The sequence below is a fragment of the Macaca mulatta genome, chromosome 11 (assembly GCF_049350105.2).
Source record: "Macaca mulatta isolate MMU2019108-1 chromosome 11, T2T-MMU8v2.0, whole genome shotgun sequence".
Classification (NCBI taxonomy): Eukaryota; Metazoa; Chordata; class Mammalia; order Primates; family Cercopithecidae; genus Macaca; species Macaca mulatta.
The window spans coordinates 17,606,164-17,631,418 of NC_133416.1; the positions used below are offsets into that span (position 1 = coordinate 17,606,164).

The window sequence follows — 25,255 nt, forward strand, 5'->3', positions numbered from 1 at the left end:
AGAAAATGAAAGTACATAATACATGCAATATTGTTGTCGTACTTTATAAATACAGAAAACAGCTTGTGGAAGGTTAATGCCATGCTCCCCTTTGGTCCACTAGAGCCTGCTTCTAAAAGCTACCCCAGGGAAGCATCCTACCTCCGTAGGCTATGTCCACAATCAATCTTGATTTTGTTGTGACTATGGGTGATTTTTTCCTCTGTATTTTCTACATTTTCTATAATGAACACATTAATTTTATAGTGGAAAACTGACTTTGAAAATAAAACAAAGTAAAACAAAAACCAATCTCGGTGAGGCAATAAGAACCACATGTCTTCTAAATGGAAAACATGCTTATTTCTCCTTTGTTTCGTGGAAGCCGCTTGCCAGATACACAGTCCGCAGCTTTGAACCATTTACATAAACACACCCAAGCCAAGCGTTTCCACGCAACAGCCAAATTGCACCCATATTAGCAATTTAATGACTTTGAAAGTAATAAATGGTAGAAACTGATACTCACTTTGCTAGAATTCACCTTAGATATTCCTTACAAACCACAATCCAGTGGCATTTGTTGTAGATGGTAGATGTAGATATTCAAGAAACTTTGAAAGAAAACACTATTCATCCTGAGATGGGGGGGAAAATGCTAAGTGGTGACAAAAGGCAGAAATCTTTCAGGTGAAATGTAATGTCCAGGAACTGAGTGGTAGTGGATCATTGTAAATCATCCACCAGAGGGCACTGCCAGAATATACAAAGTTTTCTTGGGAAACCTTGGACACCCCCTAACTCTTAGCAAAGAGAGCTAATATGGTTAGCTTAACAGAATTCCACTTTTATTATGCTTCCTTTGCCTTTATAAATCAGGTCAGTCTTTTCCTCCTGATGAAGGAATTCATGAACTGCATGCTACCTTTAGTGTTATGACTCTTTTAAAATTGCTGCAACCACCTGATTGTAAAAATATTTTACAAGAAATGCTGTGTTCCATGTGCTAAGTACTGAAGTTATTACCATGATGACAAGACCACCTTCTTGCCTACAGTTCGGAGATTAATAAAGGGCTTCTGAGATAACCACAAGGCACATGAAATAACTCGGGAACTATAAACTGCAGAAGGTAGATGCTGTTTCGTTTTGCACTGTTAAGTACCATTGCTGTTCACTGAAGGGAATATTGCCCACAGATGTTTTGGAAAGCCATCTGAGGAAGGCGCAGAAGGTTGTACAAATAGAATAGGCAGAAAGGAAAGCAGAACACAGCATTAGCAAAGTCATAGGAGTCAAAATTTCATTGCTAAGGGAAATTAGTGCCTTTCGTTTCATATTTCTGGCTGTCCTACTGACTTGGAATGCTTCAAATGCACCAATTCACCTGCCTTAGATATCGACCGATACTTCAGTCCCATCTGCTGTAATAGGTGGGCTTTTCATATTTTCTGAAGCTGTTATCCATAGTGTTTCCCCTCTAATTTCAAAAGCCTAGAGAGAAACAAAGTGGAAAAACTCTTGTTTTGGACAGAGAAGGCTCTGAAGCAAGCCACCTCCTAGAGATGGAGAGCCTCATTTTGTCCTGCCTGAGCCAAGATACAACAGAGTAGAAGTTTGCTGCAAGAACACAAACACATCAGGTTTTCATGTAGCAGTGCCCTAAGAAGGAAACTGGACAAGGATGACTCGAATTGAGGAAACCAGTCCAGCTGGAGCACCTCCCTGTGGTTTCCCATGGACTAGGAATAGAAATTTGCTCTGAAGAAATATATTTTTAAAAGTTAGCCTTCACATAGTATTTGAAGTTTCATAGAACTTTTTTGGATTGGAACCAGATCTAGCTTGCATGTTCTTAGGTATTAAAGCCTAATATTATATTACTCTTTGAAAAAAAAAGAATTATTTCCTCATAATAATTTTCTTCAAAAATAATACTACTTTTTACTTATATTAAATTCTCTACTGTTTCTGATGTTATGCTACTTAGGAAAATGCCATTTTCTTGTTAAATTAATATGTGCAGACAAGTATTTACTTACCACACAGGAACATGACCCCCTTATAAGTCATCACTCCTAATATTTATGGTCTAAGAATGAGGTAGTTTGGGTGAGTCACATATTTAGACTTAGCAGAGAGATTAAGAAAAAAATTAGGACCACAATTTCCCTTAAGTAATGGAAAAAATGTGACTTGTAACACATTTGTTTTCTGTGTCAGTGTTTTTCCAGCCTTTCCATAGAGTCTTTAAGGTCATCCAAGGTTTCTGTAGGTTTTCCTAAAAGAAAGAATGGGGGAGTTGTGATGGGTGCTTGATTTTAAATGTGATAACAATTATCTGCGACTTTTAGAGAACGCAACTAACCATTGTGAAGGTTACTGTTCTGGATGTTGAAAAATATGAACCACCAGTATAGGCTTTGAATGTTTGAAATGGATGATCTTAAATTTCTCAAATAACACGGCCCCAGACATGCACTTTGCTCACAAAAGAGATCTTTTACCCTGATCTTTAGACATTTGCTTCAAGTGGGAGAGTCTAGTATTTATAAATAGAAGGAAAACAGTAAGATTCAGAAAAATACCATTGAGGTTCATAAGGAAATAGAAAACCACAGTTCCTGGAAAATCCAGGAATAATTGAATAACTTTTATAATATACAGAAAAAGAATATTCATGGTGCATTGCTTTTGGCAGCCTATCATCTAAATATGGCCCCTAGAATAAATGCATTGACTGAAGGGAAATTATATGATTTGCATCAACCTTACCAATGGCTAAATCATCCTCTCTGGTGATTTTTCAAGATAGATAGTGTTATGGGTTGAATTGTGTCTCCTCAAAGGACATTGAAACCCTAATCTTAGTACCTGTGAACGTGACCTTATTTAAAAAGAAGATCTTTGTTGATGATCAAGCTAAGATGATTTCACTGGGGTAAGTCCTAAGTAATTAAATATGACTATGTTCTTACGAAATGGGGAAATTTGGACACAGAGACAGACACACACAGAGAGATGATATGGAAACATAAGGAGAACACCATCTGCAAGCCAAGGATGGCCTGAGGTTACCAGAACCTAGGGGAGGGGCAGGGAACAGATTCTCCCTTATAGACTTTGGAAGGAACCAATCCTTCTGACACCTTGATTTTGGAGTTCCAGCTTCCAGAACCATCAGGCAGTAAATTTCTGTTGTTTAAGCCCCCGAGCTTGTGGTACTTTGTTAAGGCAGTGCTAGCAAACTAGTAGAGTTATATATTCTGAATTCTTGTCTTTCGGCTTGCCATTTAGCCCCCGAGTCTCCCTGGCAATCAATAGAGCACAGAAGTTTTGTTCAGATTGCCCAACCACCCGGTTCGGTTCTGGACAACCTCATACTACTGTCCACATAAGGCAAGTTCCTTTTAAAGTTTGCCAGACCAAAGCAATTAAGAGGGCAAATCTGGTGGAAAAACTCACATATGGCATTATGAAGCCAAATATAAATTCTACTTTGATTATTGTTCCTTATGAAGGAGAGCAGTGTCTCCAATCATCAGAAAAGAATCAGGGATTGATTGTATTTCATTTTCTTTGAGGAATATTTGGCCAAATAGCTAAAGTAACCCGATTAATGAGAAATTTGCGGAATGGGAAAAACACTGCAATTATAAGCAGCAACCATGGACATCCACTGATAGCCAAAGAACATAGCCAGTCTTCTGGTGCGTACATTATGTGGCAGCTCATTGGTCTCCTGCCAAATAGGCCAATCAATGTAGGATGAAATTTGTCTCAATCTCACTCAGCAATCATATTCATAAATAGTGCCTCTGTGTCTTATTTAGGTGAGACAGCAACTTAAAGACTATTATGCAAACAGAATTTTCATAACTAGAATTTTTAAAATATATTAAACTTCAAAAGGGTCTTTCCCAATATTTGATGGAGGAGCTTTAGAATAGTTAATTTGAATGAAATTGTAGTATTATATATTTTCATTTTTTAAAATGTTAAGTTGCTAAGTGTGAAGGCTTTAGACACTGACACCTCACCTTGATTCTTGCTTTATAAAGAGACTTGGAAAAGAAACCAGTGTATGTATAAAATGATTAATTGGGATAAGAAACTCAGCTAAGAGATAATTCAGACTGGAAAAAAAACTAAATAATGAATATAAAACAGACAATTAAAAATCAAGGGAAAAAGCAGGCATAGTGTTGAAGTATATAAAGTAATCTAACACCACCGTGTTTTTTCATCTTCATTTTCCAGTGTCTATACTGCATTGTAACTTTCGGAAAACCATGCACACACCTGGTGCCACCTGGGTAGGTGTGACCAGAACCAGTCTGTTGGAAAATAAAGGATTAAAAAAATGAAATGAGAGAAAATGACACTTAAAAGGGCAACTTAAGGTTTCCGCAAAGCAAATATATAACTAAGCTGATCAACCCTCCAGCATAGTCCTTCTGAGCTGTGTTTCCACAGGAAAATGAGGGTGGAGGCAATCACAAAAGTCTTGGCTCTCATCCACCCCTGTGGCCTGCTGACACAGGCCCAGCTCCCCAGAGCACTGGGGTCGCAATGAAGTTGTTGCCAGAAGAGCCGCTTTCATTAAAATTGAGTAAGAAGAACAAATAATGTGGTTGGGTAGAAACTAGGGCCTGAAAGTGGGTGGGATTGGGGGACTCCTCTCTTCTAATTGGGAAGGGTGGGTAGCACTGCTTGGTAGTACCTGACAATTCTCTTGTTCTAGCATTTACAGCCTTTCTCTACTCCTGGGGCCACTGCAGGGTCCCCAGGGGACTCTGAAAGCAGCTAGTTGTTAAGCGAGGGTATTCTCCACTAGGGCTACAATGAAGTTTATATTCTAGAACCGGATCCTACACTCTTTTTGTGCTGTGAACCATTTGTGCATAGCCTGTGAACTATTTCTCATAATAATACTTTTAAATATATATAAAATATGTCATTACAAATAAAATCAACTAGGTTGAAATAGCTCTATAAAAATATTTAGAAATATTGATATACTGTTACAAAAAACATTTTAAAAAATAAATAGGTGATAGTAATTATATTCTTTATTAATATGTTCAGTATAATCTGATGTTGAGCTTATTAATTATGATTTCACATTAATGATGACTAAAAATAACATTTTGAGATATCAGCAACAACCGATACGAATGGAAATATCCATCATTTCTATTAGGGACAAAGTCACAGGTAGTGCTAACACTGTGATTTGTTTCTACATTTATCATGGAAGGCAGTGCCAAATGCCATTTAAGGGTGTGTGGAAATGAAGATGAAATGTTTTCCCATACAAGTCCACAGACCCCCTGAAATCCACCTGTGGACCCTTTGCTGGATCTGGAGTTCAGGTTAAGAACCTTGCCATAGAGGCTTACCCATCCTGATACGGAAGTTTACCATAAATACCACATCAGCTTTCATGCAATTGTATGATAATTACCAACTTTTAAAATAGTGTCAATTTAATCTCTATCTCTCTGATGATTCAGAAATCACTTCAACATTTTCACAAGAAGTAACACTGTGAGTATCAAAACATTTGACCTGTAGACTTGAGGAATGCTTGTTAATGAAATTGCTAGGTTCAGAAAATCTCTAAGAGTTTAGTATTTTCTTTCTAAACAAGAATGTGCAACAAATTATGCAAGAGCCGAATGGTATTATCATTGCTTTGCGAGTTCTCAGGAGGAAGAAGTAGAGTGATCAATATAATCAATAAAGCAAGGCAGTTTAAGCTTAGTCAGACCCTGAATTCAGGCACATTTTCGTGCAAATCTCAACCCTACTACTCATGCAAATCTCAACCCTACTACTCACATTTGACAAGTTATTTACTTCTCTAAACCTCTAAACCTGTATCTGAGCTACAAAATAGGGATAAACATAGTGCCTATCTCACAGAGATATTGAGGGGATTAAATGAGGTAATACATGATAAAATGCTAACTCAGGCTTTGTTGTTAGAGGAGCCATTGCCCTTATTGCAAAATGGGAAAATGGAAACTATCTTCAAGTCTGTCAGACATCTCTCAGCTGTCTTTTCTTTCAGCCTCTTTTCTTGGAGTTGCTCTAGATTTTCCACTTTAGTGGATGGTCTCTGTTTTTCATTCTGCATTGTAGGAATGAAACTTGAGAATAGACAGTTTTTGAAAAGAGACAGACAGTTCCTGAAGACAGGAGAAAACAGAAGAGGCCACTTATTTTGCATATAAGACAGATGCTCAGGGCATACCAGAATAGCTTAGAATTATTTATAATCAGCAGATATGAGTGTAGGTCTGCTATCATCTTTAAAATGTTTTGTAATGTTGAGAAATATTTTACAATCCATCCACCCCCAGTTTTCCTATGACAAAATGTCAAGAGGGACGTGCAAGAAGCTTGAGAACTAGCAAGTAACTTTTCATATGAATTCCCACTAGTTGGGACTGACTTGAAGGATGTAATTTATGGCCACTCTTGGGAAACGACCATGAAAATGTAGTGTTAAAGCTTGTCAGTTGCTTCCTGTCCCCTAAAGTGGTAGCGATAACTTACCAGAGTGTCCCATTTTTGCTCCTTTTGGTTCCCACATTATACTTAACAGATACAAACAAATAAAAACAATACAAACATGAAAGATAACCCTAACTTCAAAGCACACAAAGATAACTGATGACTAGGAAATAAGAGCTTTGGCTGCTTATTTGAATAAGCCAGGCTTTTCTTTTCCATCACAGTGAAATGTAAATGACTGCCTTTACTGATGAGAAAATTTTGCTTTTCAACATTTTTTGTCACTCTTTTGTATATATTTTCAAATGTAGAAAAAAGCTATGAGGAAAGATTACATAACTCTCATATTCTGTTTATCCAGATCCACACACTGTTTATACATTTTTCCCATTTGTTTTATCATTCACTCTCTCTTCTCTCTATACATATATAAATATATATGTATAAATAAATACATATACACACACATATTCACATTTTTCTGCACCACCTGAGAATAAGTTAGAGGCATTTTGCCTCCTTACCTTTAAGTGTTTCAATATCTATACCTCATAATAAATATATTTTGCAAGATAACAAAAATACAGTTATCAATATCAGAAAATTTAACATAATGCAATAACATTATCTAATCCACAGTCTATATTTGAATTTCTTCAATTGTCCCAATAATGTCCTTTCTAGTTACTTTCCTCTCCTTGGTCCAGGATATAATCTAGGACTGAACATAGCATTTGGTTGTTACAACTCTTTACACTCTTTTAAATTGGAATAGTTCCTCAGTTTTTGTTTTGTTTTGTTTTTGTTTTTGTTTTTGTTTTTGTTTTTGTTTGAGTTGGAATCTCGCTCTGTCATCCAGGCTGGAACACAGTGTTGTAATCTTGGCTCACTGCAACCTCGACCTCCTGGGCTCATGTGATCTTCCCATCTCAGCTTCCCAAGAAGCTAGGATTACAGGCACACACCACCACACCTGGCTAATTTTTGCATTTTTTTAAGAGATGGGGTCTCACTGTGTTGCCCAGGCTGGGATCAAACTCCTGGGCTCAAGTGATCCACCTACCTCAGCCTCTCAAAGTGCTGGGATTACAAGTGTGAACCACTGTGCCTGGCCTCTCAGTATTTTTTTTTAAAGGATATTTCAACTTTGCCATTTTTGGAGAGTATAAGGAATTTTGAAGAGTACACAGTTTTTGAAGAGAGACAGACTAAAATGTCCCTCAATTGTCTAATACTTCCTCAAAATTAGATTCAGATTAGGTATTTGGGGGCAAAAATGCTAGAGGGATGTGTGTCCTTCTTAGTGCTTCATATCAGGAGGCATATGTTGTTGGTCTATGATCGGTGACATGAACTTTATTTTATTAAGGTGGCATTTTTTTAAGAATTTTCCACTGTAAAGTTATTATTTTTCTATCTGGTAATTAATAAGAAATCTGTGAAAGATATTTTGCAACTGTGTAAATATCCTGATCCTCACCACACATTCACTCATTAGTTTCAGTCTCCACTGGTGTCTCCTACCTGAATCAATTATTTTGATAATTTCCGAATGATAGTTTTCGAACTTGTCATTTCTTCTGCCTTTATTGGTTGATATTCTATTGTAAGAATGAACTTGTCTTTCTCCCCATTGATTTTTTTATACACTTACTGTTTATATCAACAGGGGGGTCCCATGTATTCTTATACCCATGTATTCTTTTTTTTGTTCAATGGATTGTGATCCATTACTGACATTATTTACTTTGTCTCAGTGAGACAAAGTAAAGCCAGTGAGAGCCCCTTCAAGCTGGCTCTTGTGCCCTCTTGACAGGTCCCCACCATTTGTGGTGTAAAACCACAATAGTACTTCATGCTTTTGCCTTATTTTTTTGCCTTACTAGTACAGAAATATATTTTAGTTCTTACATACAGATGATTCTTTTCTTTTACAGAAGGGAGAATTATTATTGATTTAACTATATATTTTAAACTTCATATTTGGCTTATCAGGATTTTTAGTTTTTAAATAAAAGTTATTGATTTGGACGCATTTACATTTATTGATACAATTTTAAAAATCTTAATGGAAACAAAACAAACAACAACAAAAAAATTCCAACCAAATTTATCTTCCAAACAATGGAAAAGGGCGAGATTTAATGCATCTTGGCCTAAGACAATTGAGAAAATTTTGATATTCCATTGTCAATATAAGAAGGAAGAGAACTGTAGAGATTATCATACATTTTGGAAAATAGAGGGAAAAAGGAACACAACCATTTAGTATCTATACCAAATTTCTACTTGTATAAAACAGCAAATCTGTTTCATTATAATGGCTAAGTACAGTTCTCCACAGTTGAGCAGTTTTTATTTGTACATGTCTATATGTGTGCATATACATATAGGCACACATTTTGGTCATTTTTTGTTTTGAATCCTTCTCTTGATATTGTACTGAAAAGAGTAGTGTTAGATTGTGTATTTCATGGATTCTAAGTACAAAGCACTGTGACCCTCGCTGGGCAGGACGGTAACCATGCGTGGGTACCGGCCACTTGACCAGCTGAAATGAGGCACGCAGGGATTGCAGCAGGGGCAAGGCATCTCAGGTGCAGCTGAAACAGGGCTTTTAAGAAAACTTTTGCTAAGCGTTTTTCAAAACTTTTGTTAAGGGCTCCATCTATAAAGGAAACAAGAAAAAAAATCACACAGCAGAAGGTATGCGGAATTTGGAGTGTAGCCTTAGATTTGTTAACTTTTCAGTCTCAATTTCTTCATGTCTAAAATAGAAATGACAGTAATATTTACATTATTTATCCCACAAGGTAATTTTAGTGATCAAAAGAGATACTGCCACAATAAAATACTTTGCATATGAAAAATAATTATATTAATTATGATCATGCTTTGTTCAAGGCATTACATAGAATGCTGGAAGTCAAGAATCAATGCATCCCCACAGCTTGGATGGCAGCATAGTGGAGGTGGAAATGTAAGAAATGAATTGGAAAAATACATCAGGGGTTGCTCAACAAGCATTAAAGCCATAGGGAATAATACTCAGAAACAGGGGCATCAGCTGGGCACGGTGGCTCATGTCTATAATCCCAGCACTTTGGGAGGCCGAGGCAGGCAGATCACCAGGTTAGGAGATCAAGACCATCCTGGCCAATATGGTGAAACCCCATCTCTACTAAAAATACAAAAATTACCCGGGTGTGGCAGCGTGTGCTTGTAGTCACAGCTACCCGGGAGACTGAGGCAGGGGAATTGCTTGAACCCAGGAGGTGGAGGCTGTAGTGAGCCGAGATAGTGCCATTGTACTGCTGCCTGGGAGACAGAGTGAGGCTCCATCTCAGGAAAAAAGAAAAAAAAAAAAAAGAAAGAAACAGGGCCATCACTTAGTGTTGAGCTCTATCTAGTACAAATAAAGTATGCCACTGTGTCACACAATATAATCTCTATGTATGGACCAACCCAAGGAAAACATCAGTCAACAAGTGTATTCTTTGGAGAATGTTCATCTTCTCCTTAGGTCCTCTCCTGTCTCAGAAATAATAAACTATTTCCTGAAAGCCCCTTGTACGGTGCACAGACCTGTTCACCAAACACTCTGGACCTCCCTTCCTCCTTCTTCCCATTAACATTTTGCCTGTTCAGGAACCAGCCAGATCCCCTTCACTCACCATGAATAGCTGATGTACTCAATTAATTCTCGCAGAAGCACATGCATTTTAGAAAGCGATTTTGGAGACTCATTCATTCACTTGATTGATTATTTATCAAGCACCTATTCTGAATCAGACCCTATCTTAGGAGCCTGGACTTGAACCATACACAAAACCTATGGTCTCTGCCCTCATGCAGGTTACTATCTGGTGGTAAGGATATATAATTAAAGAATCAATACTAACAATACTAATAATAATAACACCAACAAACCATATTATTGACCATGTATCATGTGCCAAGCACTGTTCTAAGTATTTTGCATTAAAAATCCTCTTCCCAAAACATAAGAAGTATATTCTGTTATTATTCCCATTTCACAGGTTTAAAAATTAAGTCTTGTGAAGCTTAAATACTTTTCATACAGTTACCAAGAGGCGGAGGCAAAATTTAAACCCAGTATCTTCAGTACCTGTACCCTTGGGTAAGGAGATTCGAGAGCATTGTAGAAATATACTCTAACTTAGACTAGTGGTAGGAATGGAAAGTTTCTCTGAGGAAGTGTTGTCTAAAGAAAGACTTGAAAAATGAGACTACTGCCTTAATCAAAATGAATCTCTTATGAATTTCAGGATACTTACACAGAACAAGAGCAAAGCAACGGGAAGAGGAATGTTTGAGGGCTGAAGGACCCAAATCTCATTGCTGAAATGGTAGGCTACTCTGGTTATACACTGAGTGAACCAAGGCCCAGGCACGGCCCTGGCCAAGGACTGCTGCCAGGACAAAGTATGGTTTGGGTCAATCAGAATAGAAAAAGAAATCAGGAGATCAAATCTTCTAATATATCAGATAAATCCTCCAGCTAAGAGGGTTGGGGAGAGCTTGGGCACATAAATATTAACTATACAGGCTTAAAGTCCATAATTAAGAACCCCATTAGAGTTTTCTCTCATTCTTAGAGATAGGTCCTATAGCATTGCTTTTATGACGAAGGAATGATTAAGATCCCTAATTATCATACATGTCCCATTATACATAAGCATCATACATCCATTGGTCAAAAACATAAATGGTAATACAATGGATGGGAGTACTGAAGTGAGAAAAGACAACAGAGAAGGTTTTCTTCTGTATACATGAAGAGATCTTTTGTTCTCAAGGAAGGAAAATAAGGCATGAAGAATTTTTTAAAAACACAACCAAATAAATTTACGGTGTGGTTTCAGCTTTATGTTTCTGTGTTCTTAAAGATGACCTGGTCCAATTCCCTTATTTCACAAATGTGAAAATTATCTCAGAAAGATAAACTTGCCTGTCATCACACAGCTAATTCCTGCTACTGTGAAAGATGGAACCTAGACCTCCTTATAATATTGCTCTAGACCTTAGAGTTCTATAACATACGTTTATATTGTGAAGAGTTTCCATTCTTCCTATTAGCAATAGCTTTTATGGGGATGTTCATGTTAAGCCTAGATTTTTGCTACGAATTTTTATGATCTTTGCTGAAGCAATAAGAGTATTACTTGCCCTTGAGCCCCCAGTTGTGTTAATGAGGATCCCTAGTTTCAACCTTTTGTTGAAACATCACAGAATGTAGGTGGAGATTATAGCACTTCCTTTTGCAGCGAGCCAACAATGCCAGAAGCACTACACAAAAGCCAAGCAGACGTTATCCCTGCCAGGTGGCTTGATATTGAAAAAAGAGAAAGAAATAATGTACTAGAAAAATTGGATGACTTAGGGAGCAGGGAAGAAGAAGAGATGAAAATTAAAATTGATAACATCATTTTGTGACTCATAGAGTCATTTTTCCTGGATCATATTTCAAACATTGCCCTTGTTAATTTTCCAATGAATATACAGATTTGAAAGCAAAGGAATCATGACCCAAAAGAACTAAGGTTCGACATGAATGTGAAGAATTGGGTTACACAGGGGAGGTGTTTCCAGTAGGGGATAAGACATACATGTAGAATAGAGGAAAGAAAGTAACTTAATAGTTAGATGGTCTCTGCTGCAATTCCAGATCTGCTCAGTGGGAGTGTATCATAGGGCCTAGCCAGGAAAACAGAAACCACTCTAGGTCTTTCAAACTCATGGCATTTAATAGAGGGAAATTATTACCCAAAATGACGAAAAGCCTGAGAAGCCAGTTAGGAGATGGAAGGCAATAGCAGAAAACTGTAACCACAACTACAGGTGATGAAACAACAGGAGGAAAGACATAACCAGAGCCCAGCATCTGGAGCTGTCCAGAAGCTGGAGTCAGTGAAGACAGCCTAGTGGGGGAGAGGATCATTGAAGGAGGAGCTTTCTTAAGGTAATTAGAACTCTAGATGGGACCCAACTACTCCACAGGAATGGAAACATCACAGGAGACACTGCAGGAAGGGGTGTGGAAGAGAAAGAGAGGGATGGGAAGAGAGAGAGGGGGAGAGAGAGAGAGAGAGACAGAGAGAGAGAGAGACAGAGAGAGAGAAAGAGAGAGAAACAGAGAGAGAGAGAGAGAAATTGTGGTTTTCCCTTCCCATATTGCAGTCTTCTGCTACTACCTCACATTGGCCAAACGTGCTAGGAATGAAGAGGAGAAGAGAGACAAGGAAATGCAGTTCTGTTGAAAAGAGAGCAAAAAAAAAGCAGGGAAAGAGCAAGAATGGATGAGGTTACTCAGTTAATTGACCAGCACAGGGCACAGTTAATAAAGTCTAACTCCAGAAGACTCACTGATCTCTAAGCCAGTCCTGACCGAAGCAAGTTTTACATAGGGTCTCCGTTACCATTTGTGGAACCTGGATTCATCCATCCTCCTTTCTAGAGCTTCTGAAGTAAGCTCAAAACTCATTGCCTATTCACCAAACTTTAGACTTCCCCTAAACAATCAAAGTATTTGGGACATTCATGAAGCTAATGTCCAGTTTACCACATGAGCCTTCTCTGAACCTACTATCTTCTTTTGAGACTTTGACAGCCTGTGAAGCTCATTAATTCCCTCTTCCAAGGGACATGAACAAGGCTTGCACCCCCAACTTTGGGCTAGAATATTGATCCAAAAAGGATTAATCATCTGGTGCCTCAGTGCAGCCACCTATTATATGTTCTATATCACCACTAGCAAGTTTCTCCAGGCTCTATGTTTCCACCCACCCACTGGACCTCCTTGATATAGTCAACAGCAGAATTTTCTATGAGTTGCCATACCCTGAGCTGTAGACTTTGTCTTAGGGGGCCAACAGAACCACTGTTTAGTTTCCTGGGCTTGGATTACCCATGGTCCACTAAGCAGTCACATTGAATTTTCCTTCTTTATCTCTCCCTCAGTAATTTGCCACTCACAAAAGGTGTTAACTAGCACAAAATAGTCAAAGGTATATGAGAATAAGAGTTGAAACAAAATTTCCTTTGGGAACTTGACCTTTTGCACCTGGAGAGAATCCAAAAGGGTGTTATTGAAGTTTTCCAGTGGAGCACTCTCTTCATTACGCCAGGGTGCCACTCTGGAAATTTTAATGTAAGAGCAAAATTGTCAATAATCCTCTTGGCACTAAAGGTTGTGCTCTCTCTTTGAGGCTTCAAACAGCTCCTCTAGAGCAGACTCAGAGCTAAATGAAGAATAGGAACAAAATGTACCAAAACCCAAATTGATTCTGAGGACACGATCAGATTCTCAGTCATTTTCCTTGTCCGTGCGGCACTTTAAAGCTGAAGGTTAAGGGAAGGACTCCTGCTAAGCCCTGGCTGCATTAGTCATAGCGGCATGTCTTTGAGTGGCGAGCACTCAAAGATAGCAAATTACGGATTTCTGCCTCTGCATGTAAACTGTCTCCGTACAACTAAGGAAACTAGATTGGAACTCATGTACCAAACACTTATTCTAGCCAACAATCTTTTAACTTCTGCCAAGACTTTTTTTTTTTTAACTAAAATAAAGTTGCTCGGGCTCCAAAAATAACATCTGTTGCTCAGAGTAACATTTTCAAACAACATAATAAATTGTACTTCCAGAAAATATACACTTTATGCTTCCCTAAGGGAACTCACAAATGGGTGATGTGGGATTCTCAACTCCTTCATTTCATGTACTGCCTGCCCTTGGGTAAGTTGTTTAGGTGGTACGGGTGGTGTTAAGACTCACCATGTGCAATTTACCTTCATTTACAGCATGTAGGGACTGGAGTAGCCTTAACTAACAACCCCCCACCAGATAAGCCTAGCAGATTAGCAGAATGAAGTTTTAAAAGGGAGTCATGGTGCCCTGGAGTAGGTACCAGGGAGAGCCAAAGAGGTTAAACAATCATATTAATAACTGTGACACTCCAAGTATGGCACATTTTTAAATTCCCTGAAAGTTAAATACTTTCTGAGATCAACTAATGGTCTCACTCTTAACTCTGAAACCTGCCAATCTTAGGATCTTATCCTCTCCAACTCTCCCTGTCAACCTTTTAGAGATGGAAGATGGGCTAAGCATGGATATGCTTGGATCACAATTGGCTTCATGACTGTGAGCTCCCCTGACCATTTCCTAGGTGTAGGTCACTAGTACAAGAGACTGGGAGAGGTTGTGCAGGTTATGTAAAATCATTACCACTACTGGAGATAATTCAAAACACTCATTTCTATATGCACAGGGTAAAGGACTTAACTCCATGAGAACCCTCATTTCTAATTTGAGAAGAAATTCCAAAGATATTTTTATTGTTATCAACTTCTTAAAAGCATGAGATATCCCTGCTGTCTGCCTTGGCCAGGATGTGGCTGCCAAGGGCAGAGTAGCAAGGAGGCCTAGATAGTAAGCCCAGGGTTTCTTCTAGAATGAAAGGTATTGAAAATAAATATCCCATCCTCATGGGCTTGCAAGATTTTTTAGAACTAGAACATAATATTCATACAATTAATCTAATTTAATCAAATTCCTTAATCCTATGAAGGTGTTATGCAAAAACAATGGGAAAATGTGAATTTCAGTGTCTCCTTTTTAACTTTGGGACTCTGGACAAGTCATCAAGGCTCTCTGAGCTTCAGTCTCATGAAGATTGATGATGATGATGATGAGGATGGCAGTGATGGTGGTGGTGGTGGTGGTGGTGGTGGTGGTGGTGGTAGGGTGATGCCACTAGGACTGCTTACCTTCCCTAATGCATACATTATTTGAAATTCACGTCAGCATATATGAAATGACTTTATGGTAAGATGTGGTGCTTTGAAAGTATTTATTATTGTTGTTGCATTCATTGTTGTTGTTATTCAGAATGTTGTAGTCAATCACTATACTGCCTGACAAAGGGCTGGACTAGATCACTTTTAAGAACCTTCTTGACCCTAAGATTCAGTTTTGCTATATGTTCACGTGCTTTCTCATGTTCTAAGGTCAAAACATCAATGAAAATATGTCTTACAAGCAAGGCAGGTCTTATTAAGGAGACGATGCATAGGCAAGCCTTGGTGTAGAGGGTACATTTTCTTACCAAGTAAAGGGCATGTATAAAAATTACTGAGGGCTAATCTGACTTGACCTTCCCAATTAAGCCTACCTGGAGGCCTGAGCAAACCAGAATGTCCCAGACACTAGACTTGGCCTGGGTTGAATGTGACTCTCTGCTGGGTTGCCCTGAGAGGAGTCCAGGCTCTAGACTGGCCCTTCCTCTTTGTTCTGTAGTGAATTTAAAGGGGATTTAGGTTCTGCATCGGAAAAACTCCACCCCGGCTCTAAGTCAATGCCTGCCTCTTCTGGACAAGTGGCTCTCAAAGTTCAGCATCAGCAGAATCACCTGGGGAGGGACTTGTTAACACCCAGATTGCTGGACCCTAGGCCAGGGTTTTTGATTCAGTGGGTCTAGGGTGGGGCATGAGAAACTGCATTTCCAAGATGATGCTGATGCTGCTGCTCTTAGGACCACGTGTTGAGAGGTAATGTTCGGGAGAAACCATCATATATTCTGGTATCTAAATTGACCCTCTATATATGCCAAAAAGACAGACAGTTTTGTGAGCTGTTTTTGACGGAAGCTGGAATGGAGATACTTTAAAAAAGATAGTAGTAGTGGGTGTTAACTTCAAAAATAGATAATCTAGTTATATAAATTACATCCAAATAAAGCATTCCTTTTTTTGCATAGACTTCCCTGTTTAACATTTCTAATAAAGACAAAAGAAATCATACTTTTTTGGATTAGTCATTTTTCCCATCTCTGGCTATTAAAAGTGAACAGTTTTAATTGGTTCTTTGCTCAAATTGAGGCAAAAGGCTTTCAGATTGGCGACACAGAGTTACAAATTGCCCTTTGAAAGTTGAATAATAATTGAGAACTATGGCCCTGAGAGAAGGTAACGTTAACTGTACACCTCAGTTTTTCCTTTCATTAGGCCTGCAAGTCTGGCTTATGATTGCCTCTCATCTAATTAACCAATTAAGCTTTTCACCTTTTGTTGTGACATTCAAATGTCCAAGGCTCTGTTTTAATAGGACATTCCGTCATCATAAAAATGTGTACAGTTCCCTACTTTCCAAAGAAGATTGCATTTCCTGAGATTAATGTGCTGTTTTCAAGTTCAGCATTAATGATTTGGATGTGGTCCCCTGTAGCTTTAATCACTCCCCACAAATAAGAGGTGAAGTATAAGCACCATTTAGCCTCTTCATCGCGGTCTGCCTTATTAGCAGGAGAGCAACACAACAGCGAGAGAGCTCTGCACTGAGTCTAAAGACAATTTCCATTCCAGCTCAAATGCTTACTGGTTCCAGGACCTTGAGGAAACCTTTTGACTCCCCAGAGGTTTTCAATTTTGAAATGGGGCCAATAACCTGTGCCTGGACTACTTCAGAGGGTTGTTTTGATGATCAAAATCAAAATGAGATAACACAAGTGACAGCACTTTGGAAATTCGTAAGTCTTAAAAGAGTCAAGATCTCCTTCTTCCTGGTGTCATGCTATGGGTACAGTGTATTCTCTGTGATGGATTGTTAGTTTGCCCTGGGCTGTGTCCACAGGTTTCATTCCTGCTCCCAGCAAGCAGTTTCTCAAATGTGTGCTGCTGGTTCCTACTTGAAGACTGATGAGAAATGATGACAACTCCACATCAACTCTCTGTGATAATGCTAACATTTCTCTGCCACTGTAAAGGCAATAAAGTAATTTTCCAGCACATGATGTCTCTCAACCTTCATAACCCTGTGCAGTTAATATTATTTCCCCCAATTTGCAGATGAAGAAACAAAGATGCAGATTCTTATTGTCTTCTCAAGTACACAGTGAAGAGCAGAACCATTTCTTCTGGAAAACCAGATTTAAACAAATAGGTAGATAGGCAACTCAAGGGTATGGTCTGCTGATACACTAAAGGTTTTTTTGTTTTTGTTGTTTTTGTTTTTGTTTTTCTATTTTAATGACTCTGGGGGTGAAAGGTTGCAAATTAAGGGAATCCCAAGGTCAGAAAATAAAACAAGTTCTCATTGGTTTGCCAGTAAAATGAATGATAAGCGCAAACTTAAACCTACAAGATTGAAGAGATGAAGTTTAAATAGTAAGTTCTATAAGAGCCAACCTATAAAAACAGATCGGTAGTGTTCCTTCTAACTATGCAGGGGAGTGATGGTTAATTTTATGCATTAACTTAACTGGATCACAGGATGCCCAGATATTTATCTAAACATTAGTTTGCGTGTGTCTGTGAGACTGTTTCCAGAGAGATTGGCATTTGAATTGACAGACTGAGTCAAGATTGCCCTGACCAATGCAGTTGGGTATCATCCAATCCTTTGAGGCCCGGACCAGAAGTCAAGAAGGAGGAAGGGAGAATTTGTCCCCTCTGCCTGACTGCTTGAGCTAAACATTGATCTCCTCTTCTTGGCACTTTGGGTTCTCAGGCCTCAGACACAGACTGGAATCTACAGCATCTGTGGACCTTTCCTGGGCCTCCAGTTTGCAGACAGCAGGTCTGCAAAATCCGATCAGTGGATCTGTGGAACTGTATAGCCTCTGTCATCCTGTGAGCCAGTTCCTCATAATAAATCTATTTACATGTATGTATGTATCTTATTGGTTCTGTTTCCCTAGAGAACCCTAATACAAGGGAATCCCTCTCAGATGTGTATAGAAATTTATTTTTATGAGTTTCTAGCCAGGCATTCATGTGACACCAATTCTTGGCCAGTACTAAACTTCGACACTTAATGATTAACCCACACTCTTTAGGGAGACCACAATGTGGGGACACATTAACAGAAGCCAAACACCACATAAGCAATGAAATAAGAAGGGCACACGTCATCTGCTAAAAATGTGTGTGTGTGTGTGTGTGTGTGTGTGTGTGTGTGTGTGTGTGTGTGTGTAAAATCAGGGATCAACAATGCATGAGTTCAGGAAGACCACATGATGAGACCTAGCTTACAAGGTATTTTGTATTTCTAATTGTTATAAAACCCGCCAGATTCAAAGTAAATGAGAAACACATATATAGAAATGGCACTCATAAATGAATTCAACTCTAAAGTGTATCAAACTTAAGACTATTTTAAAATAAAAGTGCAATTTTATTTAAATAAAACAAATGCTTTGAATTATTTTAAAATAAATATTAGAAGAGTGAACCCAAATGTAAACTATGGACTTGGGTGATAATGATGTGCAATGTAGGTTCATAATTAACTGTAAGAAATTTACCACTCTGGTACAGGAGGTGGATGGTGGGGTAGTCTGGGTGTGTGTAGGGGGCGGGGAGTGAGAGGACAGAGGGCATATGGGAACTCTCTACTTTCTGCTCAGTTTAGCCCTGAACCTAAAACTGTCCTAAAAAATAGAGTATTTTTTTTAAAGAAAGAAATTAATTTTTTAAAAGCACATTTTCTGGAGTTGTGATCTTCAGGGTTACTGCTAGCAACCCCATTTTACAAACATGCAGAGGCCAGTGGCTGCCAATCTCTGAGTATTAATATGTTGGTCTGGAGAATAGACTCTGTTTACCTTTTGGATCCAGACTTTGGTTCTGAACGAACATATTTTGCAGAACATGCAATGGGCAGCCGAGCTTGAGGAAGGGTGCAGAATTCTGCAGTGTGAAGGCACACTGAGCAGAGATGGCATTTCCAGTTTTCACAGCAGATGCCACAGCTCTTGCATATACTCTATCTCCTTCCAACTTAAGTTCGCAAAAGGTAAAATCACCCTAAACAACTGCTTTTAAAAATCTAAATCACTTTCCTAAAAACCAGAGGAAATGAAAATCACAGTTAATATAAAACCAACTGCTAATACTTCCTCTTCTACTACATGACTGTGTGCATAAATAAAGTTCTGCAGACAATTCAAGGAAGCTTTAGAAAATCCCAGGTATCTACATAGGTTATTGTTCTCTTTGATTTACCAATAGGGAGACTTTAATTGGTGCATTTATTGTGTTTATCACTGTAGTAACATGAATGACAATTTTCAGGTCTCTGGCTTACAAGGATCACTGCAACGCGATGCCACTGTCTTCCTTCAGGATGTGCCCACGTGCTGTGGGATGTGTGCATCCACCCGTTTAGGAGGTCGTAATCAAAACTGGTGGTCAGAGCTGGTGTTGGACCTTCCTACTGCACAAGCATGAGTTGATTAATAGCATTAATTTTTACTCCATCTTGTGGTCTTCTGATTTTTCCCCACATATCAGTACCTTGAATTTACAGTACGATTAGTAGACTTTGAACAAATATTTTAACTGAATGACTAATTGAATAAATGACGTAATTAACACAAGGTGAGTTCGGGGACCAAATAGTTTGGATGATTTACAAGGTTTATGAAAGAGCTGCAGATAAGGCTGGACTGTGGATTGGAGATAGAGTGTAGTATATCCTGAATGCCCAGCTGAGGAGGTGGGAGGAGAGGAGCCTCCAAAGGTTTCTGAGTGGGGCGGGAGCACAATAAAAGCATGCTTTAGTACAACTGTGATTAGAAGTCATGAGTCAAAGTAAATATCTGAGAGACATACTTAAAAAACAATTTTCTTATTTTTCATATTGTTAATGAATTATTTTTAAATGGGTTTTAAGTTAACCTGAAAAGGTCTTGAAATTTCAGTAAAATTAAAACATTCCATTTCCCAGAGCTCATGCAAAAGAATAGTTCATAAGTGATGTATTTCCAAGGAAAAGAACATTGACATACACTCTGACTACATGCTCCCTAAAATAATAGAGGTTACTGGTTAAACACATTAATAACAAGAATCATACTAATAATTAATAAGCTTACGTGTAGTTCTCTTTTTTGAAATAATTTAAACATGTGTAAGACCTAACATTTTTACTTGTTCTTTAAAGCTACATACAGCTTTTTAAAAAGAGCTTTATTAAAGAGATATAATTAACATATCATGAAATTCAGCCATTTAAGTGTACAATTCAATGTTTTTAGTATATTTGCAGAGTTGTACAACCATCAACACAGTCTGATTTTAGAATATTTTCATCACCAAAAAGAAACCCCATATGCATTAGCAGTCAATTCTCACTCCACGCCGATCCATCCCCAGGCAACTTAGTCTTTCTGTGTCTATAGATTCACTTATGCTGGACATTTAATTAAAATGGCATCATACAATATGTGGTCTTTTATGACTGGTTTATTTCACTTAGCATAATGTTTTAAAGATTCATCCATGTAATAGCATGTTTGAGTATGTATTTCTTTTCATACTGAATAATATTCCATTATATGAATACGCTATTTTTTTAACCATACATTCATTTATGGACATTTGGGTTGTTTTTATTTTGGGCTATTATGAATAATTCTCCTAGAAACTTAAATGCACAAGATTTTATGTAGGCAAATTTTTTCTTTCTATTGGATATATATCTAGAAGCAGAATTGCTTGGTCATCTGGTAACTCCATGTTTTACATTTTTAGGAGCTGCCAAACTGTTTTCCAAAATAGCTACACTATTTTACATTCCTATCAACATTATTTGAGAGTTGCAATTTACCACATCCTTGCCAATGTTTGTTACTATTTTTAACTAAAATCTATCCTAGTGGGTGCAGGTGGCATCACATTGTGGATCACATTGTGGTTTTGATTTGCATTTCCCTAATGGCTAATCAATGTGAACATCTTTTTATGTGCTTATTGTTCATTGTATATCTTCTGTGGATAAATATCTATTCAAATCCCTTGTCCATTTTTAATTGGGTTATTCATCTTTTTCTTATGAGTGTGAGCATTCTTCATAAATTCTGGCTACAAATCCCTTCTCATATATTTGATTTGAATGTGTTTTCTTCCATTCAGTGAGTTTTTCTTTTACTTCCTTTGGTAATGTCCTTTAATGCATAAAAAGTTTCCAATTTTCATAAAGTTCAATTTATCAATTTTTTCTTTTGTCACTTATGCTTTTTGTGTTATATCTATAAAAACCGCTGCCTAACCCAAAGTCACAAACACTCTTAGGTTTTATTCTAAGAATTTATCATTGTAGCTCTTATTTTTAGGTCTATGATCCATTTTGAGTTAAATTTTGCAGATAGTGTGAGGTACAGGTCCAAATTCATTCTTCTGCATGCAGTTATCCCAGAACCATTTGTTGGAAGTACTTTTCTTTCTCTACTAAATCGTGTTGGTACCTCTGTCAAGGATCAATTCTTCATAAATATATGGGTTTATTTCTGGGCTGTCAATTCTATTCTGTTGATCTATATACCTATCATTGTGCCACTACCATACTGTTTTGATTAATGTAGCTTTTATAATGAGTTTTAAAATCAGGGAATATGAGTGTTCAAGTTTGTTCCTCTTTTTCAAGATTGTTTAGTTATTCTGAGTCCATTACATTTCCATATAAATTTTAAGATCAGCTTGTGAATTTCAGCAAAAATTCCAGATAAAAATTTTTACAGGGATTGCAATGAATCTGTAGATCAGTTTGAGGAATACTCCCATCTTGTCATCTTAACAATATTAATTCCTCCAATTCATAAATAAATATGGATTTTTCCCTTATTTCAGTCCTTTAAAATTTATTTCAGTAATATTTTATACTTTTCGTTGTACAAGTATGACATTGTTAAATTTATAACTATTTTATTCTTTTTATGCTATTGTTAATAAAATTGTTTTCTTAATTTCATTTTTAATGTTTCATTGTTACTATATAGAAATATAATACAGTTTTGTAAATATCTTGCATCTTGAAACCCTGATAAACTCATTTACAATTTTTATTGAATTCCTGAATATTTTCTATATACATGATGATGTTGTCTGCAAATAGTTGTTTTACTTTTTCCTTTGTAATATGGATACCTTTTATTTAAAAATACTTTTATTCTGCCTTTTATATTTATCTATGCAGTTACCTTTACTAGTGCTCTTTATTTATTCACGTGGAGTCAAGCACTCCCTATTGTCCTTTCAATTCCATATGACAGATTCCTTTTAATACGTTTTGTAAGGTAGTCTTGATAGAGACAAATTCTCTCAGTTTCTGTTTGTCTGGCAGTGCTTAATTTTTCCTTCATTTTTGACATATAGTTTTGCTGGATGTGAAATTCTTCTATTATAGTCTTTTTCTTTCAGCACTTTAGATACATCAGCCCCAATAAAAAGGAATTTGAGGGAAAAAAATAGATATGTCATCCACCGCCTTCTGGCCTATGTAGTTTCTGATGAGAAGCTAATTATTAATCTTAATGAAGATTCTTTACACATGACAGATCATTTTCCCTTGTTGCTTTTAAGATTCTTTGTCTTTATCTTTTGAAAATTTGACTATAATAATGTATAGATATGGATCTCCTTGAATTTATTCTACTTGGAGTTTGTTGAGCTCATATATATATATTTAATCAAACTTAGGCAGCTTTGGGCCATAATTTTTTCTTTTCTTTTCTTTTCTTTTTTTTTTGAGATGGAGTCTTGCTCAGTCGCCCAGGCTGGAGTGCAGTGGCGCGATCTCGGCTCACTGCAAGCTCCGCCTCCCGGGTTCACGCCATTCTCCTGCCTCAGCCTCCTGAGTAGCTGGGACTACAGGCGCCCACTGCCACGCCTGGCTACTTTTTTGCATTTTTTAGTAGAGAAGGGGTTTCACCGTGTTAGCCAGGATGGTCTCGATCTCCTGACCTCGTGATCCGCCCACCTTGGCCTCCCAGAGTGCTGGGATTACAGGCGTGAGCCACCGCGCCCAGCCCATAATTTTTTCAAGTAGTCATTCTGCTTCTTTCTTTCCTCTATTCTCACATTCCAATTACACATACACATTTATATACTTGATGGTCTCACAGATCTCTGAAGCTCTGTTTATTTTTCCTTTCTGTTTCTCACAATGGATAATATCAATTGATCTACATTAAAGTTCATCAATTTTTTCCTCCTGTCAGCTAAAATCTGCTCTTGGGCCCCTCTGGTGCATTTTTCATTTTAGCTCTACTACTTTTCAATACCAGAATTTCTATTTTTTTAAGTAATTTTATCTCTTTATTGATATTCTCTGTTTGGTGATATATTGTTGTCATACTTTCCTTGAATTATTTTCTTGTTTTCTATTAGTTCTTTAAACACATTTATAAAAGCTGATTTAAAATCTTTGTCTATTAACTCTAAGATTTGGGATCCCTCAGGGACAGTTTCCATTGACTCCTATTTTCCTGTGAATGGATAATTCTTTCTTGCTTTTTTATGTGTCTCATAATTTTTTGTTGAAAATTGGACGTTTTAAATAATATAATGTGGCAACTCTGGAAATCAGATCAACCCCTCCCAACCAAGTTGTGTGTGTGTGTGTGTGTGTGTGTGTGTGGTTGCTATCATTTTGTTGTATTTGTTGTTGTTTGTTTGTTTTGTAACTTTCCTAAGCTAATCCTGTAAAGTCTGTATTCTTCATAGTGTGTAACCACAGCTCTGTTCAGTTACCTTGTTAATCAGCTAATGCTTGGTCAGAGATTTCTTAAATGCCTCCAAAAATTAAATCTTTCAACCTTTACTCTCAGGCTGTGTGTGTGTGTGTGTGTGTGTGTGTGTGTGTGTGTGTGTGTGTGTGTTGGGGCATGCTTTCCATGTTCAGGCAGCCAGTTTACAAACTCTACCCTAGACTTCATTTCCTGCTTGCACAGGGCTTCAAGATCAGCCAAAGGTTAGAGACTGGGTCTCTTAACATTTCCTGGGCTTTTTCCAGGTCTTTCCTGGGCATACACACAATCTTGCATGTAAGTGCAGCCATATAGAACCCCAGGAATATCTTCGAGCTTTTGAAAAGCCCCAGGGACATCTCATTTCCCTTATCTACTTTTTAAGTTTCTGGCCAAGCTCTTGTTTCTCTCTCATGTTAAGTAATTACCACTAATTGTTTTTGAAAAATTCCCTGGGGATAGGGCTTTTCCTTTAACATGTGTTGTGAATCAGATCAAATAACAACTGCTCCTTTTGAGTGGGCTTTTCCAGAGGCTGTGAGATAGGTCAAACAGTGACAGTGCTCTGCAGATAGAACATTCTGTGGAGTTACAAACCCTATCTGCCCCTCCAGTGGCTGCACGGCTGCGGTTTCTCATAGCTACTATGATTGTGAGGCTGCTGATTTTCCAGGCTACTGCAGCGCTGGGGAAAGAGTGATAATAGCAGATCAAGTTAAAGTACCACAAACTCTGCAATTCTTAATGAGGTTCAGCAGTTTTTCGTGAATAAGCACTTTTCAGATTGTTACGAGACTTTGTTAATTTCTAGAAGTCTAAAACGTTGTGTTTTCATGGCTTAGTGTGCCAGTGTTTTCATGGTTTTTATGGCAGGGCAAGTTATAGAGTCCTCATTCTGCCATTCCAGAAGTTTCTTACTAATATTATTGTTAAAGGAAAACAAAGTTTAATTGAAGATTTTCATACATTATAAATGATTCTTCATCTTTATTTTCTTTTTCTTTTCTTTTTTTTTTTTTTTGAGACGGAGTCTTGCTCTGTCGCCCAGGCTGGAATGCAGTGGCGTAATCTTGGCTCACTGCAAGCTCCACCTCCCGGGTTTACACCATTCTCCTGCCTCAGCCTCCCGAGTAGCGGGGACTACAGGTGCCCACCACCACGCCTGGCTAATTTTTTCTATTTTTTAGTAGAGACGGGGTTTCACCGTA

At 37.8% G+C, this 25,255-nt stretch overlaps 1 protein-coding gene and 1 long non-coding RNA gene across 3 annotated transcripts in view; one reads left to right on the forward strand and one right to left on the reverse strand.

The window, feature by feature from the left end:
• The window catches only part of RERG (RAS like estrogen regulated growth inhibitor), a 113,486-nt gene that overhangs the window by 45,195 nt on the left and 43,036 nt on the right, over positions 1-25,255 (reverse strand).
• On the forward strand, positions 964-4,327 carry LOC144332801 (uncharacterized). The gene is made up of 3 exons (XR_013400922.1): positions 964-1,111; positions 3,277-3,378; positions 4,240-4,327. It is a non-coding gene; the product is annotated as an uncharacterized LOC144332801 (long non-coding RNA).